The following is a 20,478-nucleotide window of genomic DNA, read 5'->3' on the forward strand; positions in this document are numbered from 1 at the left end:
TAACGAAATCGGGATCTAAATTTAGCTTTACAAAATACAAATTTGAAGAAACAGACTTGTTCGTTAGTCTTGATTTAGGTCGACTTGCTGTAATAATAACTTAAAATAAACTTTATTTTATCAATAGTTCGACATTTCTAAATAAAATTACAAAATTTTGATCATGTGGCATATTTTTACATCATCATTGGCCTCAATCCGTCTGTTGCAGACGATTTAAACAGTGTCAGCTTGAGTTAATTACACAGCTCTTTTCGTGACTAAATAAGCCGATACGTGAGCGACAACCTTTGCCACACGCCCTGCAGGTAAACCGGGTGGTGTCAGCGACGGAAGAAGCTTGTTGTTGTCGCGTTCTTCTTGCCGCTAAAGTCTCAAACCAAGCTTGATCGTGTATCTTGCGTCCGTCCACAACAACTTTACGCCATCCGTCACGACTCTCGGCAACTGCTTCCCAGTTTTGGTGGTCGATACCAAAGGCGTGCATATCTCGTTTAGCGCAATCCTTAAACCGTAGCATGGGCCTCCCCAAGTTACGTTTTGCGTTTGCTACAGCACCAAGCAAGATCCGCCGAGGCAGGCGCGAGGGCTCCATTCGATGCACATGCCCTAGCCAACGCAACCGCTTCTGCTTGAGTAACGCTGTGAAGCTAGGCAGCTGTGCAATATTAAGAACCCGCTCGTTGGTAACTCTGTTCTCCCAGGATATGCCCAAGATGTTACGAAGACAGCGCATATGGAAGGCGTTTAGTCGACGTTCTTGTTTCGCGTACGTCGTCCAGGTTTCAGCTCCGTAAGAGAGAATACTCAAGATGCATGCCTGATAGACGATCATCTTGGTACGCGTGGTAAGATGTTTGTTTTTCCATACTCTCGTATTAAGCTGCCCGAAGGTGGTCGCCGCTTTGCCGATACGAATATCGATCTCCGCTTCAAGCGAGAGATTGTTCGACACGGTAGACCCTAGATACGCAAACTTGTTTACGACAGCCAGGGGCACGCCATCCAACGTAATTTTCGGTATTTTCGTGCTTCCCTGCACCATCACAACGGTTTTTTTTGGCATTTATCGTCATTGAGAACAGTGCACACGCCCGGGCGAACCTGTCCAATATGGTCTGAAGCTCGAGAGCGGAGTCAGCGACAAAAGCTGCGTCATCGGCAAATAAGAGGCTGTCTACAAAAATGTCCTCGCGATTACGCTTGGATTTGAGAAGTTTTGTGATGTTATAGAGCTTCCCATCCGTCCTCGTATAAAAATGGATACCCTGTTGGTCATTGCCGAACGCTTCTCTTAAGAGTAATGAAAAGAATATACCAAACAGGATAGGGGCCAATACGCAGCCCTGTCGTACACCTCTACGCATCTCGAACGGACCGGATGTGTTTCCGTTGAATATGACAGAACCTTTCATATCTTTATGGAAGCATTTCGTCAGGCTCAGAAGTTTTGATGGACACCCAATGCTTTCAAGTCCGTTATATAGTCCATCTCTGCTAACCGTATCGAAAGCCTTATTCAGGTCAACGAACGCCACAAACAGAGGTATGTTCTGCTCCCTACTCTTCTCCTGTAGTTGTCGGAGCGTAAACACCACATCGATTGCGGAACGCTGTGCACGAAACCCGCACTGTGATTCCGGATACACACGATTAGCTAGTTTCTGGATTCGCCCAAGAACCACTCGTCCAAAAAGCTTGCCTACTATGCTTAGTAAGGATATCCCACGGTAGCAGTTACAATCGCCGCGGTCGCCTTTACCCTTATATAAAGTTATGATGTTAGCGTCGCGCATATCTTGCGGTATGTATCCTTTTTCCCAGCATTTCCACAATAGATTGTGCAGAACAGGTAATATACACTTGAGTCTGATTATTTCGGCGTGGGTGCCATCGCTGCCGGGGCTTTTGCCGCATTTTAGCTGCTTGACAGCTTTGAGCAATTCCTCTACAGTAGGCGGATCGTCTAGCTCCTCCCAGGTGGCCAGTTTCGGCATGTTATGCACAGCCTCCCGCTGAACGTCCACTGGTTGTGAATATAGACCGGTGTAATATTCCACCCATCTCGACATTTGCCTCAGGCTATCTGATATAATAGTGCCATCAGCTTCTTTTAGTGGAGCTGTCTTCTTAATAACTGGCCCTAAAGCGGTTCTGATTCCTGAGTAAACGCCGCCAAAATTACCCGTGTCTGCGCAAGATTGAATGCTCATACAGAGGTCGTTCCAGTAAGCGTTAACAAAGTGTCGCGTACTACGTTGCAAATTTGCTTTAGCAATTCTAAGCTCATCGGATGATTTCGGACAGGGGTTTTTTCGGTAGTTTAGAGCTGCCTTACGTTTGGAATCCAGCAGAGGTTGAAGTTGCTGGATGTTGTCAATAAACCAGTCCTGTGATTTAGTATCCTGGTGGCCAAACACTTCACAAGCTGTTGTTGTTAGGAGTCGTTTGACTTTACTCCACTCTTCATCCACAGACATAGAAGCATCCCAGGAAGCGGTTTCGCTGCGAACCGAAGTCTCATATTTTTGGACCACCTCATCGTCTCTGGTATTTTGAAGAGCAATTCGTCTTCTACCGAACGGCCTGGATGAGTGGATCTTTTTTTTTACGACGGCAATACACGCCACGACGAGGGAGTGGTCTGTTTCGCATTCGGCGCTGTGAAAGGTACGTGTGTGAAGTGTTTCGCCCAGGTCGCTCTTTCTAGTGAGTATTAGGTCAAGTTGATGCCAATGACCAGAGCGTGGATGTCTCCAGGAAACCTTACTTGATGGCTTTCCCTTGAAGTAGGTATTGGTAACGCAAAGTGAGTGTCTTGAAGAGAATTCGAGCAAGCGTTGCCCGTTCTCGTTGATCTTACCAATGCCATGGGTGCCAATACATTCTGGCCACGCACTGTGATTTTGGCCGACGCGAGCATTTAAATCACCCAATATGTAAAGGCGGTCTCGGGGTTTTACTTTCTGTATCACAGATTCAAGTTGGTCGTAGAACTGACTTTTGGCTTCATCGGTTGCCATCAACGTTGGAGCGTAGGCGGAGATGATTGTAATAAAACCGCACTTGGTATTTAGACGCAACACCATAACACGTTCCGACACACCGTGTGGTGTTTCTATGGATGACAGGAGGTCGTTTCTTACCGCAAAGCCAACACCATGCTCGCGAACGGCTTCAGTGTCTTTACCTTTCCAGAAAAACGTATAATTTTTTTCACGAATGGATCCCTCACCAGGCAGTCTCGTTTCTTGCAAGGCACATAATGATACACCCAGCCGACAGAGCTCCATATCAATCACTGCGGTTTTACGCGGATCTTGTACGTTCTGTAAATCTCCGCAGGTGTTCGGGAGACCTGTCCTCATAGTACGGACATTCCATGTCGAAATGCGCATGGCAGTGTTATGTTGGTTCTTTGTTTTTTTATTATTATTTTGACCTTTATCCGCAGGTGTGCTAGATAACGGCGCCAATTATCCAGATATAGTCTGGTGCTCCCTACACCCTAAAGGAACAAACCAGCACCGAGACGGATCGGTACCCTACTGGCCGGGGGCTGCCCAGCTTGAAGCGGGCGGTAACCAATCAGTGGGCCTTCGATGGACCCTCCCACTGACGAGAGCGACCCCTAGCGCCCGCGCTTACGTCCATACGCGCGGACTTAAAACTGGTAACTGCCACTCCCCGTGTTATTTTCCACGAAGCCGAGCTGACGTGGGTGGAGTATCCTCTCCACAGACAGACACTGTGTCGCCTAGGACATTCTTAAGGAAAACGCAGAGTTGCCTAAGCTCTGCGCCACCCTCTCGACCTCACTGGCGAGGCCCACAGGAACGACGAGTCGATACGTGTGGAGCCAGTTTGGCTGCAGGGGTCTTTCGCATTTAGAGCTATGCCACGAATGCCTGACGGAGACCCCGTTCCGGGTTTCAAGTGAAGTTTTCCTTCTCCAGGACCCTGATAATTTTGAGCCAGGTTAATCCCTCGGTCGCCTTTTACGACCCCCACGGGAAGAAAGGGGGTGGTGCTATTCTACTCTGCCGGCAGCACACGGCCAATTTTTTACATAAGTTTTTAAATTTTTACATAAGTTTTAATATATTTTCCACCGGCCAGTGTCTCGGTCAATTGTCGTAATGATGAAGTATGGTCAAACAACTAGATAATCTTAAGCAATACACTGTGATGTCATCTATAATGTCAAGATACAACAATTAAAACTGACATAATAAACAGGAGATGCTACTTTTAACCCCAAAAAGAACGGATTTAAATTGATGTGACATCGTAACATATGCATTTGATATTAAAATCCTATGCATGAATATTGTTGTATTTGATTTTTTAGATACAATAAATTTGCTTATACAAAAAGATAGTATAGATAAATAATTGACCATATTCCGTTTAAAGCCCGGCCCAGTACTGTGAATATTGCTAAAAGGGACACGTTACTTGTTCTTTTGACTAAAAGTGAAATACAGAATCTCACTATTAAAATTATACAACAAAATTAGTTTCTTTTTACAAACAAAGACGCCATAAATGTAACACAAAGCGACGGTCATAATGTTTCCATTAATTTGACTCACTCTTTTCCAATGGCATGCTTAGACCGCACTCTTATTTCATCATTTGTCAACATATAAGACTCGTTTTAGACTTTTAAACACAGTTCCTTTTATTACAATGAATCAATGAATCGAAACCCGAATTTCAAATAAAAATATTACGAGAAATTATTCGTGCCCAAAGATAAAATTTTGTAAAATATATTTGCCGACACATTGCAGAAAAAGGTCTAACCCTTCTCATTCATAAGGGAAGCGCTAAGCCAAGCAATTGAAATTTTACAAACACTTACAATGCTATACAATACCTTTACCTTTCATGATATAAAGGTTGTTTCCTACGAAAAGACACTTTCAATTGGTATCACCGAATTGCTATTAGGTCTAAATAGCCTGTGTCATCATAGCGATTTTATGTACTTACAGTTATCATCGATTTATCCATGAAATACCACACCAACTCTACGTGTAGTCGGTTTAACACAGAGGCTTCTCAAGAAAAAAAAATGTACAACTGCTAAAATTATTAAAAAAAAATAAACTTATAAAGTTTAGCAGCCCGTAGTAGAAGTAGGAATATAGCAACACAAGTAAAAAGTATAAATAAATTTACATACATATACTCGTATTTAACATGTTCAGCTTCAGACAGGTGATAATATTGGTAGTGTTTTTCGAAGAGGTCGATTTATCACAAATTTAACATAATGCGATCTCTTATCCTATCACCAAATAGTTTTTGTGTAACATACGCGACCTATAAATACGTTAGAGACGTCTCATTTAAGTCTCACGTCTGTTACGCTGACAGCAATATATAGCCGGAAGCCCCAGGTGCCAGGTCTAAATGCGACGTGAGTCATTGGTCACATGTGTTTATACACAGCTTCAGAATACTCAGACTTATGTCACTCGATACTAGTTATTGTTCTTGAATAATATGTCATTATGTAGAGTTGTATGTAAATGTATATTAAAACTATTAAGTAACTAGCTGACCCGGCGAACTTCGTATCGCCTAACAGTCGATTCTTTAATTTTATTATTATTTTTTTTTAGAATTTTTCTCTCCGTAAGAAACATCCTCGTACTTAAAGGAATATTTTAAAAAAAGAATTAGTGAAATCGGTCCAACCGTTCTCGAGTTTTGCGCTTAGCAACACATTCAGCGACTCATTTTTATATTATAGATTAATATATTCATTATAAATTTAAATTGAAAATTTAAATCATCTAAGTAAAATATTTAGATGAATATTTAATAGAGAAGAATTAATTAATATATCCATCTCTGATCTAAAATTCTAATTTTCATAATAGCCATAACATCTAGTCAAAGTAATATAATAGTTAATACCCATTACATTTTTATATGTTTCATAGCCTTCGTTATAATATACATTGAGTAATGACCTTAATTACCGCAGCTTCACTGCGACTGAACTTAATGAGCAAAAACTAAAACAGATGAACGGAAAAAAAGGAACTTACCCTTCAACAAAAATCTGGCAACACTTAAGGTATTGTCTAGAAAACATTTTGTATACACGGCGGCGCACCTGGAACAAAAAACATAATGTAATTACAAAGAAAATACTTTCGTATAGAAACACTCTACGCGCAGGCAAAATCCAAAACAAACAATCCTATAAAATAACTCTACATTAGACGTGGAGAAAGATGCCTATGCTCAGAATAGCGTGTTCTAGGTTGAATCAACCAACAAACCTAAGAAACGAACTATATCGATTTTGTAGAAGATAAAAGTGTGAACATGCGATGAAAATTAAATATACTATAAATTTTGTTTATTTTTTAACCGACTTCAAAAAAGGAGGAGGTTACTCAATTCGACCGTATATATTTTTTTTATGTATGTTCCGGGATAACTCCGTCATTTATGAACCGATTTTGATAAAAATAAATTTTTGGAAAGGAGAAATCCTTAGTTTGGTACCATGATAAGGAAACCAGGATCTGATGATGGGATCCCAGAGAAATCAAGGGAACCTCTCGAAAATCCGCATAACTTTTTACTCGCTTTACCGATTTTGATGATTTTTAATTTAATCGAAAGCCGATGTTTATCGTGTGGTCACATTTAAATTTCATCGAGATCAGATTACAACTCTCGTAATCTTTGATAATGCGTATTTACTTGACTATTTTTTTGTCTACCTACGTTGTATTACTTGTCGATATAATTGAAGTCGGTTTTTCTTTGTTTGCCTGCAAACACAATTATTATCAATATAAATTATAATTTAAAAACAATAAAAGATCAAGGTCACATATGGTCATATTTCAATATTCGACAAAAACGGTATTAATTATGTTAGGTGATTGATATGTTTAGATCCCTAGCGTACAACGATGGCCTTCAGTGTTATCAATAATTTAGCAAATCTATTACTATTGCCCCATAGGGCAGAACCCTTTCTAATGAAACTAGAATAATAATTTGGGAATTGGGAACAACACACATTATGTTGGAAAACTTTATCATAACCCTAAGAATGTATCGCCATTTCACTTAATACCTATATATCATATTTAAATATCTTATCAACTGCTACCAGACTTACGTTTATCTATTACTCAGTTTTATTCAAAGTTTTTCGGCATTAAAATAACCTGCTTAGTATTCTATTCAGAAATCGTCAGTTTACCGATTCTTTACCATAACGATTGCCATTAGGTTTTTCCATACCGTTATAGTCGGCTGTTAACCGTTTTGATAAAAAAAATCTCCCAAAAGTAGCGACAGTTTTCTGATATTCATGATAACACTCGGGACCGATAACTTTACGTGCTCTCCGGAGAGTGATGGGAAGAATCACAAATACACCCAGATCTACATAATAATTTTATTCGAAAAAATATTCTAAGCAGTAATCAAACTGACTACGATAAAGAACCACCTGTCACTGGAAACGTCAATAAATTTTGTTTTTCAATATTTCACGCTAAAACGATATTTCGTTTATATGTTTAATATATAGTATAGACTACAATTAATATTTATTGCTAATAACCTTTATATACAAATAAAATAAATATTAAACTATTTCAAAACAATAGTCAACACAAATGACACATCAGAAAATCATTTTCAAAGCTAATTATAACATGATTGGATTATTTTTAATGGAAGTAGCTAATAATTAGTTTTGTGGTTTTTAACAGAACCGCAACATACATTTTAGCAAACATAATACATAATAATATATGTATACAGTAGGTCACCACTGCGATAGTGCATAAGCCAACATAAAAAGTGATTAATTATAAATGTCACTTTTGATAGGTTTAGAATACGACAGAAAATCTATTGCTCATATATCATAAATTATAACGATATGTTACTCCGACTACTCTCATATAGTGTTCCTGTGGTAAACTACAGGCATCCAAGAGTCTACCGTGACCGCTTACAATCAGGCAGACTATACGAAAATTACTCGCACCTGTAGTTTATATATGGGTACATATGGAATAATCTAACTATGTTTATTAATTTTTAATCATCTTTCATTTTGGCAGACTACATTTTTTCAATTCATAATTAAAATTTTCTATAAGAAACAAATCTTTTAATATTATTTTAAATTAAGTTTAAAAAAAAAACTGTTATTAAGTTTTTTTTTCTGATGTAATTTTTTTATGAAGTCATTATTTATCTTCTTTTGTTACATGGATATAGTTTAGTAGAATTGGAAGCTAAAAGTAATTTGAATCACAATTTTAAACCATTTTTTTATATTATATTCAAATGATTATCAATGTTTCGATTTTCATGGATTGGTTAATTGACTCAGCCAGTGACAGATATCCCTTTTCTGGGCATAGACTTATTTTCGGAGTTTACTCTTTAAGAATCGATCTTCATATAAGGCCCCGGTATGAAAAAAATTTTAGGAACAAAATCTACTGCACGAATGACCTCGTCACGTTTCTCGTAACGCCATCTATCGGATACCAATAGGGTTTCGATAGAGGACAACGTTTTCTGATAACGCCATAGTAACGCCATCTATCTGAATCCAATAGGGTTTCGATAGATGGCGTTATTTGATCCGTTTATTTACCATTTAATATGTTATTAATATTTTTCTTAGACTAGTAAGCCTTTTTGTTTCTGTTTAGACAGTCGCCGTAAAGGAGTTAACTCCAGTCGCGTTGGAGCTGACACATACATATTTTCATGCAGGCGAAGGGTCGAAACTTAATCCTAACTATGAGAAACGATTGCTGTTAATTGTTTATGATTTAATGACTACAAAATTAATTAAAAAGAAATAATAAATATTTGATACGTTTCTATTGTTTGTTGTATACTAAAACGGAATTTTGAATTGCGATAATTCATTATGAACGAGATTAACAACCCTTGATATCTGACGCGGAGTGACAGTAACGTGTGGCTTAATCATGTTAATATTTACATGTTGAAGGTTATTTCAGCGAATTATCGAGCTACAGTAATTGTGAATCTACGCCAATAAATGAAATTGGATTCAAATTTGTATACTGAACTGAAAAACGCATTTAGTGTCCGACCAATTTCAATTAACATTTTCGTTTGTGTTTGACCACTTGTTTAAAGGAAAAAGTGTTCAAACCCCAAGCATAGCCCGTTCCATTGCACGTTGAGCGACCCTAAACTTGTGGACCAGTCCCTTCGTCAGTGTCCACGGTATAGGCTGGATGAGGATTGCGGAAGACCGGGATGTCTGGCTCGAACTTGGGGAGGCCTATGTCCAGCAGTGGACTGCGATAGGCTGAAGTGAGTGAGTGAGTGAGTAATTCAACTATGTCGTACCAGAAAATCAACATTATCATCACTTATGCCTATCGCAGTCCATTGCTTGACATAGGCCTCCCGAAGTTCGTGCCAAAAATGGCGTGAACTCACGTCTTTTGCTCATAATCACCACGCTTGGCAGGCGGGTTGGTGACCGCAGGGCTGGCTTTGTCGCACCGAAGACGCTGTTGCCCGTCTTCGGCCTGCGTATTTCAAAACCAGCAGTTGGATGGTTATCCCGCTATCGGTCGGCTTTTTAAATACCAGAAAATACTATCAACAATTTCAAGATTAAATACTGAAACTCTTTTTTGGATTTTACTCCTTACTAAACAATATACACCTGTAGGTATGTATATATGAGGGTCACAGCCTTATCATGTAAATCAACTGACGCTGTTGCTCAGTGGCGCTTTACAATACTTTAAGCTGTTTATGAGGGAAATATATATGACTAGCTGGCCTGGCGATAATTAGCTGATCTGGCGAACTTCATACCGCTTTTTTTTTCCTAAATATAATGATTACTTATATGAAAATAAAATATAGCCTATCTTTCAAGTTGGATCAAAGTGAAAACGGTGTGCAAATTTGATTAAAATCGGTTAAGTAGTTTAGGAGTCTATTGCGAACAATCATCGTGACCTATATATTATATGATAATGTATATATATTATATTAAGATAAACCAGCATTTACTGTGCCGATATGAATAGTAAGTAACAATTTATATTTTTATTTTAGAAATTAATTATTTTAAATAATTATATTTTGATTATTTTAATATAAAATGATTTAATGTCACGGTAATCGACTTAATAATAATTGACGGTACGTTGGCGCAGCGGTCACAGTACTGGCTGTTGCGTTGGCGGTCGCGGGTTCGATCCCCGCTCACTACAAACATTTGTGCATACCATGTAGATGTTTGATGTGGTCTGGGCGTTTGTGGGTTTATTTATTTATTTAAGGAGTAAACTCATTACTTATTTATTTATTTATTTACTTATAAGGGATGGTACACAGCACAGAAAAAATTATAAAACAAACTAGAATGAAATATAATCAAAAAGGCCAATTACGACCATCCATCATCCGTTTAAAATTTAAATTAACAAACGTGAAAAAATAAAATAAAAGGAAAAACACAAAAAAAAAAACAAACTTGTTTTCATATTAAACCTATAAATACCCCTGGGAAGGATAATTTAAAAACAATTAACTCTATATGGAAGGAAACATGAAAATCGGATTACGAAAACAGAAAGTCGCTTGTCAGAGTTGACTCACTATTTCTTCACTATGTAAGATTTGGTACATTTCCCAATCACAAAATATACCAAATCAAATAATATAGGGCGAAACTAACTAATACGACATGAATATATCTGGAAAGGTATTCTGCGATAATTTATCGAAACCTTATCCCTAACTTCCAACTTTTTTCATTATACGAATTCCCACACGCATAACGAAAATATAATAATTCTTTTCCATTATTAATCTATTATCAATACTATGGCGTGAGCAAATCGCTTATAATAGACAGATAACCGTCGAAGTTTCCATAATCTGATTCCGACACCCATAATAAGTAATATCATTAACCCCAATTTATGTGATTCCCAAGTGGCGTATGTACAAAATCTGAAGATTATATTGAATTAAAATAATTATCGGTGTTAGATGTACTAATAATTACCTAAATTAAAAATAAATAAATAAATATAACTTCCACACACGGTCGTCTGTTACTAAAGAAAGCAACTTAATGTTTGTGTTATAACTAACAGCCGACTGATAAGGTAAATATTTATATTTCATTTAAAATATACATAGAAATCCCTACTAATATTATAAATTTGAATGTAAGTTTGTTTGTTACGCTTTCACGCGAAAACTACTTAACCGATCATTATGAAACTTTGTACACATCTTTTTGGAGGTATTAGAAGTAACATAGGATACTTTTTATTTAAAAAAAACAATGCGAGCGAAACCGCGGGTAACCGCTAGTAATATATAAATACAAATATTATAACCAGACTCAGGTGGGAATCGAACCCGCAACCCGCGGAACAGAAGGCATGGGTCACTACAAACTGCGCCAACGGGTTAGTCGAAAAAAATACTGGTCATGATATAAAGTGGCCTAAGTAATTTTTTTTTTCAACTAGAATAAGCATATGGTTCACCTGATAGTTAGCGATTACTGTAGCTTATGTCTACAACACCAGAATCGTGACACGAAATCCCCCCCAGGGGCTCTGGTCACCTTACTCACCAACAGTAATACAACACTGCTTGAAAACAGTATTATTTAGCTGTAATCTTCTATAAGGTCGAGGTACTACTACCCAAGTCGGGCTGCTCCATATTTTGAGCAGGAAAGTTCCTGCTGTGCCCCACCTCAGTTAAACCTTTATGCCTTTATGCTAACGCTTTGACTGTTTAAATCTAAATTAACGCTTTTTTTCTATATCAAAAATTACTTTTTCACTTAATATCAACAGTCGTTTTAATAGAAATTCGACTTTAAACAATTATTAAAGTATACCAGCTAAGTTACGATCTCTACACGTTTGCTTAAAGAGTAGTGATTATACGGCCTAGGTGGCCATATAAAATGAAAACTATAATAAGTTAGACCTTCAGAAATTTCCGAGTACACAGTATTTAATATATAAAAAGACAAACTTGATTAATTGCAAGAAGAATTTTTTTACAAACAGCCTAATATATTATTCATTAACATATAATCAATATAATATATAATTTGTTACAAAAATTGTATGAAACTATTAATCATCACTTCAGCCTAATATAGCCCCCTGCTGGACATAGGCCTGCCTCCACAAGTTCGCGCCAAAAATGGAGTGAACTCGTGTATTTTGCCCACAGTCATCACGCTGGGCAGGCGGGTTGGTGATCGCAGGGCTGGCTTTGTCGCACCGAAGACGCTGCTGCCCGTCTTCGGCCTGTGTATTTCAAACCGAGCAGTTAGATGGTTATCCCGCCATCGGTCGGCTTTATAAGTTCCAAGGCAGTAATGGAATTGTGTTATCCCATAGTCGCTTCTTACGACACCCACGGGAAGAGAGGAGGTGGCTATATTCTTAATTCCGTAACCACACAGCAATTAATCATCACTACATAGAAAAAACAAAGTCACTTCCCGCTGCCTGTATGCGTAGATCTTTAAAATAACTCAGCTGATTTTGATACGGTTTGCCTTAGTAAAAAGAATGATTACAGAGAAAGGTTTATATTATGTATAATGCATAATATAGTAGAGGAACAGTGATAGTATTTGCAACTGCGCGAAGCCGGAACGATGCGCTAATTATGGTATATTATAATTTGATTGCCTCTTTTCTGTAATATACAACAATATCGACACCAGCAATTTATACTAAGCTAACTTATAAAAGTGAACGTTACAATAGAGGCTTATAAAGGGGAAAGCGTGATTGATACCTTTTACATTTATTAAGAAACTTATTTGAAGTTTGGTATCTTTAATAGTTAATTTATTCATTGCAATTTCACAATTTTTTTTATTACATATAAAAACACATTTTATCAAGTTCGCATTAAAAAAAACCAACTTATCGAAAATTCGAGTTTGCGTAGTATAAATTGTTAGTGTCGATATGAAAGACCAAGTTCACAATATAAGCAGTTAAACATTATTCATATTAACGTGTTCACGTACGAAGTAATTTTGTTATTGAGTTTAGAAGGATTATTGAAATACTTCACTTTGACATGAATGGATTATTTTCAAATTAATATTAAATTAGCCAACGGAAATTGACGACGCAGTGTGAATAGAATTGGCCTCGATCTAACATTTTGTATATGAATAATTAAGGATATTGTAAATTAGTTATTTGTTATTTATATTATTTTTAATATGTACGATTTTATTTTTGTGTTACCCACACATTAGGAATTCTAAACATTTTTGAATATCATATCAAAAATTGACCGCTCCAGCGGGATTCGAACCCGCGTCTCCGACTGACCGTGTCGGCGCTCTAGCCAATTAAGCTATGGAACGATATACCCGCTAGAGCGAAATCTTTGATATGATGATTTTTATTTTCGGTTTAAGCGAACCGTGGCGTATATTATTTTTGTTATTTTTTTTTATAATTTGAGAACTGCTTACAAGTATTTATCATTATGTTGTACTTGTATAATTATGTATGCAAAAGGCTGTCTTAAATTTAAAATTTTGTAACGTTATTGATTTCGTGCCGTGTCATTAATGAGAGTTTTTTTGAAATTCATTCCCTCCAAAGTTCGAAATCTAAATAATATATATACTAGCATAATTAAAATTTTTAGATGATGAAAATTCTCTCGTTATACAACTTTTCATGTAGTTAACAAAGTAATGTGACGTTTTAATAAGCTTATCTGACTGTTTGTTATATTGTTAATTAGTTGATCCAGCAAACGTTTTGCCATATATTAACCCCCTTACCCCCCCCCCCCCCCCCGTAACTTCGGGGTATGAAAAGTAGATGTTGGCCAATTCTCAGACATACCCGATATGCACACAAAATTTCATAAAAATCGGACCAGCCATTTCGGAGGATATATATATATATATATATATATATATATATATTCATTCATTTATATATGAATGTTTGTCTGTTTGTCCTTTATAGAATTATAAACTAAAAACAAACAAGACAACAACACAAAAAAAACGTAGCAACGCGCGCCTGGTACCTACATGTAGTAGGATATAAAAGTTTGTATAAATATTTGCAATATGTAAATATTAATGAATTAAATATGTCATTCGCCGCTAATTGTTTATAAATACCACGTGTGCATCTTTTGAATTTTATCCTTCAAAGAAGTAAAATATTTAAAATTTTTTTTTTTTTTAGTATTATATTAGCTAAATACTAATAATACATGAATAAAAATCATATAATTATAAAATTTAATAATCTTAGTTCTAAAAACACGATTTCCATGATAAATCGTAGTGTAAGATATAACACACAGAATTATCATTAAAATTAGTTCAAGTTCACGGGGAATAGCTAGTTTGATTAAAAGTGCCACTAGGGTACTGTAAGATTAATGTCCTATTAATGAACAAAAATACTTTACTAAGGAGGAGAAAGATTGGTGTTTAATATGCCAAATTACTGAGCTGCGGATTGGTGATGATACGAGATGTGAAATTTTAGTATAAAATACAGATTTATTCTAAGTATTTTATTTTGTAAAGCTTGAGATGTATTTATATATATATATTTTTTTTGTTCTTGAAATGTTGTAATATAATCTATATGCCATCGTGTGACCTTTCTTTTTTGAATGTGTACATATGTAGTACCTAATGAGCCTGAATTTTATTTAATTAGTATGTAATCATTTAAATGCGTTAAATCGATTACGGAAGTATTGAAACTGGAAGCAAGAGAATCATGCAAAGCAAAAATGTGTGCATGATTAATTCATCCCTGTCCCAATCCGAACGTACAAATTTAAAGTATACAAATTATCGCTTTGTCCTTGGTTATATACACTTTCAAACATAAAGCAAAAAACATATTAAAATAGAACACACCGAATTCCGCGCCAAACACTCAAAAAAACTGGAACCTTCACCCACATTCCAAATTTAATTTTTAATAAAAAAAAGTCATTTCTTAATTTAAATAATACTTTTAAATACTATTATTATCTATTTTTTTTAAATGAGGGCAAAGATAACCAGTATTTTGTACTTTTTTTTATATTTACACTTACTGTAGTGCGCGCGCCTAACACACCGCTACTACTCTTCCGAATCATCTCATCATTCGTTCGCTGCATCTAAAAAAAGATTGAACACTCACACGACAATTTCGTGAGCGTAGGTGTCAAGTGCCATAATTTTTTTATAGAACCGATAAATTGCAAAGTTATTTTAAATATAATTAAATATTCGTAATGATACGTTCAGAATTAATTTTTAAAATACAAAACTACAAAGCTTTTGGATTTATTGAACTTCGATTATGATAACAAGTGCAAATTACCAAACCAATTTTAAAAATGTCGTTTCATTTATTAGCCAATGTATTGAGGAAGGTTAAAAACCCACGCATATTATCATAGAGCGGTATAAATAGCTAGAATATACAATTTTCAAGTGACTAAAATTGATTATTGTCAAACCGAATTATTTTTTGTCTTGAAACCACTATTATGTAAAATGCAAATTAAACTGAATTGTTTCTTATTAGCCGCTTTACTGGGAGTATCTAAAGCAATTTGGAATTTCCTGATGTCAGTAACAGTTTAAAACAAAATAAGAATTGCTTTACGTAAAATTCTTTAAAAGTGCCAGCTATTTGAGTACTCGTTGCCTTTAGTAACCAGAGAAGGAATGCGATGGTATTTGAAAGCAATTGTTACATTAAATTTGGTAAGTACGATATCTGTCATATCAGTAAATTACTAATATTTTAAAATACTTTTCATCATTAATCATCACTACAGCCTATTGCAGGCAACTGCTGGACAAAAGCCTCCACAAGTTCTCGCCAAAAATCACGTGAACCCATGTGTGTTGCCCATAGTCACCACGCTGGGCAGACGAGTTGGTGACCGACGCGCATACTTTTAGTCAAGTATAATTTTTCAATTCAAATAGTTTATGGATTAATACGGATAAATGCAGTCAATAACTGAAACATAACGATGATACGAAACCGGATAGATTATTGCTGATTCTCTAAAAAAGCAACATGTTTTGCTAGGTGGTATTTTTGTCGACATACTTGTATTTATCAAGGTGACCTTTAGTCTAGAAAAAGCCGCTTAAGATGCTGCTTACTTGGATATATGATCCAAGTATTTGCCATTTATACCAAATAGTAGAACTTTGTGGCCTTTGAATGACAACGCAAAAAACAGTAATACGAAATTTAACCCAACGACTATAGGTCGTCACTGGTGACGAGATTTCTATTTCATTGCCCGGAGAGTCGACAACGGGATTCAACCAGGAAATATTGCTAGCATTCTTACCACTATTCTAACTTGGGAAAAATTTATACTAAAATTACAAGTAAATAATATATATTTTTTTAAGTTTTGTGATATAAAATAAAAGGGCTAAAATTAAAAACGAAATTGCAGACAAAAATAGAAAACACAATGCAATTTGCTTCTGAAAATTCCTCCCCATTGTACCTCCTTCTACTCCAATTCATTTACTGTTAATGCTGCCCGTCTGTGGAACTCTCTTCCGCTTTCAATAAAACAAGCTCCAACACAAGCTTGCTTCAAGCAACGCCTTAAAAAGCATTATATGTCGCTCATTAAGTCATAACTGTCGCGATTTGTAGTTTACTTTAAGTGTACATATATGTATATATTTATATGTGTATATGTATATATGTATATATTTTTATATGTGTATGTATGTATGTGTGTGTGTATGTTTATGTGTGTGTATATGTATATTATATAGTATACACTAAAATATTTACTTATTTATATGTTTTTTTTCTTTAATAATTATGTAAGTCTATCATATCGTAGTTTTTTATCTATTTATTATTGATTTTTCCTCCTTAATTTGTGCACACTTCTAACCGCTGCTACTGTATCGTGTCCAGTTCCCAAAGGTTATCTGGAAGAAATCGCTATTTAGCGATAAGATCGCCTTTGTACATCTTGTATTGTATCTTTCTTTATATGTGTCTGTATTTTGGTGTACATTAAGAATAAATAAATAAATAAAATGCAAATAGTACCAGTTTAGTAACAAATTTCGGAGATTTGTCAAATCCCCTCTTTGGTTGTTATGCTAGGAATTGCTTCATTTTTTATGCAATCGCGTCTAAATTACTGCTTCTGCTTTTCCAGCCTTCATATAAGTTCAAACAGGAAATTGTATTTTCCACATCGTAATTTTGCGTGATTGCGTAATATTTTTGAATTATAATTAAGTTACCTAAACTAATTTGTTTTAATAGACTTGTTAAATAAATAAATAAATTGATTTTTGCTATCTTTTCTACTTCGCCATAAAACTTAAAAAAAAAATAGTTTTACTTTTATTCTTTAAACAAAAAAAATCCTATTTTATGGACTTCCTTTTTAATGTGTTGGCAAAAAAGCATCATTGTTAAGACATATGCCTATTATATATTAAGGATTTTTCAAACAATTGTGCTGGTCAATGGCTTATTAGGTAAAAGTTTCGACCACCACCTTAAAAAACTGTTACTAGATTGTTGAATCAACGTTGGTACGCAGTAATAAGATTAATATTTCTTAACCTGATGCTTTGGTGGTGCGCTGGTGGTTTGGTTCACGTTCTAGGTTATAAGTAGACGCCAGCTTGTAGTCATTTGTATATTTCTAAATAGAGCTTTTTTCAAATTTAAAAATAAAATAAAAAATAATATAATAATATAATAAAAAAATTAAATAAAAAAAGACAGTATCAATAAAGTAATTTCAACCTCATTGGTAAAATTAATAAAAATTTAAAGAACATAGTAGAACAATAGAACATAGGGAAGTGGATCTCATCGAGTGTCTCGGGAAGCTTCTAACTGCACTTCTTACATCTCGTCTATCACAGTAGATGAGAAGATTATACATGATATTTTGATACGTCTTGATCCTGGTAAGACAGCGGGGCCCGATAATTTACCAACCTGCTTTCTAATCAATTGCTCTGCATTAATTTCAAAACCAATTGCATTATTATTTAAGCTTTCTCTTTCTCAATGCCGTGTCCCCGATATATGGAAACGGGCATATATCACTCCTGTCCACAAAAAAGGTTCCAAGTCTGAGGTATCAAATTACAGACCTATTTCTAAATTATGTATTATTGCAAAGGTTTTTGAGAAATTGATATATGGACAGACTTACTCGGCTTTATGTCACTCCATCAGTCTTTCGCAACACGGCTTTATTAAGGGACGTTCAACGGTGTCTAATCTGGTCTTACTTGGTGACTACATTACTAATGCTATGGATGATGGCTGTCAGGTGGACGTAGTTTATACCGATTATAGCAAAGCTTTTGACCGAATACCACATGAAATCCTTTTGGATAAGCTGGAAATGATCGGTATCCACGGTGACTTGTTGCGTTGGTTTGCTTCCTATGTCGAAAATCGTTCTCAGGCAGTAGTTATTAATAATTATATCTCTAGTTGGGTTGAAATCCCTAGTGGCGTGCCACAAGGCTCACTACTTGGCCCACTACTGTTCATTATCTTCGTGAACGACATCGAGAAGTGCTTAAAAACATCTAAACTTCTTTGCTTTGCTGACGACATGAAGATCTTCGCAAGGATACGCACATACGCTGACACCATCTTGTTGCAGGAAGATCTTAATCTACTCCAATCGTATTGTCTTAAAAATAAACTCGACCTGAATCCAGAAAAATGTACAGTAATGTCATTTAGTCGTAGAGTCAACACAATATCGTACGAATACTCACTCCAACAAAGGGTTCTTCGGCGGGTGTGTTCCATGCGTGATCTTGGTGTTACGCACGACTCCAAACTTCTGTTTGACAAACATGTTGACGGTATAGTGTCCAAAGCATCGAAAGCTCTGGGATTTTTAATTCGTAATACGCAAGATTTCGTTAATGCTAAGACGCTGAAGATATTATATTGTTCACTGGTCCGGAGTGGCTTAGAATATGCCTCACAAGTTTGGAGTCCGAGGTACTCTGTTTATATCGATAGGATCGAAAACATACAAAAAAGATTTTTAAAATACTTATGTTATCGTACTGGAGAAACATATAAGTCCGACCAATACGATCACATTTGTCGGAAGCACCATCTTCTACCGTTGGCATATCGTCGCAAAATAGCCGACACAGCATTCTGGATTAAAATCATTTCTAATGATGTTGATTGCCCCGACCTTCTGTCTCTGTTACAGTTTAATGTTCCTACTGGTAATCTCAGAAATTTTAAACCTATACATGTGCCTTTGGCAAAAAGCAATTATAGGCAGAATTCATTTTTACTAAGAGCTGGTAAACACTTCAATGACTTGTGTATGACTATTGATTTCGATCTGTCCAATGTAAGTCATATCTCTGCAAGACGCAAGCTTTCCAACATCTATTTTGAACTAGAATAAAACCATCCTAGTATTATTATAAGTACATAAATATTTACTTAAATATTTACAAACAGTTACATAAATATTTACTAATATAATGTGTATAAGTTGTTTCTATTGCAAGCTCAACATCTGCCTTAATTACTATTTTATGTCTATCTGTGTGAATTTGTAATTGGTTTCTTTAATTTTCTAATATGTATAAACTATAATTGTGTATTATCATAACTGTAAATTCACCTTAAATAAATAAATAAATAAATAAATAAAATAAATAAATAAATAAACATATGTGTATCTCAGTGGGAACTCTTAACGGCGGTGCCATAAAACTTTTACAAGCACTTATTTAAATTTTATATCACGGCTGTAATGTGTGTCGGCACGTGCTTGGCATGAACCGCAGTGTGGGCAGATGGAGGTAAAGAAAACGCTAGGTACGGTACGTCCGAAACAGTAGCGGTTCTGTATAAAATATAGTTTCAAGTAATTTCTCTGTATGTAAAAAAATATTCGCTTTATTTCTGAACATTTAAATTTCGAACGCGAGTCAGGCACGTCATCGGATCTTACACCTTCACGGCCCATTTATTATTTATGCGGTTAGTTATCTACAACGTCGGACAAGAAAAGCGAAATGATACTTAACGAAAAGTAAAAACTTCGAAAGTTCAATTAAGGAGGATCTAGTTAGTGTAATTTTATTTATGGTATAGTGTAAGGTATAAAGGAATAGATTTATAATCAAAGTCAGTAGAATCGATACGGAATTCTAAAATATCCACGTCCAAATATTGTTATGATTCATTTACAAGCGTCTATCATATAAATGCATACAAGTCTAATGAGATGAAATTTTATCATTAAAATACAACATTTTAATACGAAAAGCAGTCTTTATCGTGGTATATTATTGGCTATACGAAATTAAATGCTATAGTGTACAAATATAATTATTATTTAAAT

The 20,478-nt window shown here is 35.5% G+C and overlaps 1 long non-coding RNA gene across 1 annotated transcript in view; it reads right to left on the reverse strand.

The window, feature by feature from the left end:
• LOC123656260 overlaps positions 1-15,241 on the reverse strand; it is a 56,168-nt gene extending 40,927 nt beyond the window's left edge. The window contains exons 1-2 of the long non-coding RNA XR_006743505.1: positions 15,163-15,241; positions 6,066-6,133 (exon numbers count right to left, since the gene is read on the reverse strand). This is a non-coding gene — a long non-coding RNA (uncharacterized LOC123656260). The remainder of the gene's footprint in view (positions 1-6,065; positions 6,134-15,162) is intronic.
• Positions 15,242-20,478: the final 5,237 nt, after the last annotated feature.

This window comes from Melitaea cinxia, chromosome 9 (genome assembly GCF_905220565.1).
Source record: "Melitaea cinxia chromosome 9, ilMelCinx1.1, whole genome shotgun sequence".
Taxonomy (NCBI): domain Eukaryota; kingdom Metazoa; phylum Arthropoda; class Insecta; order Lepidoptera; family Nymphalidae; genus Melitaea; species Melitaea cinxia.